The 983-nt window shown below is 33.7% G+C and overlaps 1 long non-coding RNA gene across 1 annotated transcript; it reads left to right on the top strand.

Moving 5' to 3' along the window:
• Positions 1-207: 207 nt before the first annotated feature.
• Positions 208-983, top strand: LOC127161030 (uncharacterized). The gene is made up of 5 exons (XR_007826909.1): positions 208-225; positions 458-499; positions 578-609; positions 710-788; positions 873-983. It is a non-coding gene; the product is annotated as an uncharacterized LOC127161030 (long non-coding RNA).

Genomic DNA, 983 nt, shown 5'->3' with positions numbered 1-983 from the left:
CATAAATCAACAATCAAATTTGATCATTATGATTTTTCAGTGAAAATGAAATTTCTTTTGCTGAGTTTGGCTTTGGCTTGTTGGCCAGCATCATCTATGGTAAGTTTGAGAGCTTATAACATATTGTCATTGCGAATGTGGTATATTGCTATTTGAAATCTATTTTTCATGATATCTGAATATTGTTTTCATATCTCATGTTCTCAGCCCCACCAGATATAGTTGGTAAGTACAGCAGCACACTCGCTAAAATTAATCAGTTGTAATTGTTATTGTAAAATTAATATGTGTGTAGTGTAAAACATCCTGTTTTGGCTGCTCATTTCTGTGATGTGATTGGCCTTTATCACTTTACTTTCAGGGTTTTTCACTAAAATAGCAATTTGTCTGGCACTCAATGCACACAGTTCTGATTCCCCATCTGTCCTTTGTTTTCTTCATTATATTTTTCTAAAAGGAACTAATGATGAATGGAAGGACATTCCAGATATAAATGAAGGTAAAACTACTATATTATCTCAAAACCTCAAATACATTTTATGTATGTAATGCGAACTGAACTCTCTTGTGGTATTAGGTTTAAATCTCAGAGAAGGAGACATCATGATGGTGTGTTCTGTTTCAAGATATTCTATAATTACAGTATTGGATAATTCAGAAATCAGCATTTTTAGTCTTTCCAGGATACTAATAAAATACTGCTTTAAAGCCTAATCAAAGGAACGCCATTCTTGGGAATCAGTACCGGTGGAATATTCCTGTCCCCTATGAGCTGAGTGTGAATCTCAGTAAGAAAACATGAATTTCTCACTTACAGTTCCACTTTTAAATCAGAATTTAGATTAACTTTTATATGTTTTGCATGGCTATAGGTGTGAACTATAAAGGAGTCATTATGAGAGCTTTTGAGCAGTTCAGACTGAAATCATGTATTGACTTTAAGCCCAGAACAGCAGAAGACATTTCTTACATCTCTGTGGAGA

This window comes from Labeo rohita, unplaced genomic scaffold (genome assembly GCF_022985175.1).
Source record: "Labeo rohita strain BAU-BD-2019 unplaced genomic scaffold, IGBB_LRoh.1.0 scaffold_529, whole genome shotgun sequence".
Lineage (NCBI taxonomy): Eukaryota > Metazoa > Chordata > Actinopteri > Cypriniformes > Cyprinidae > Labeo > Labeo rohita.
This window is presented reverse-complemented; position numbering and strand designations above follow the sequence as displayed.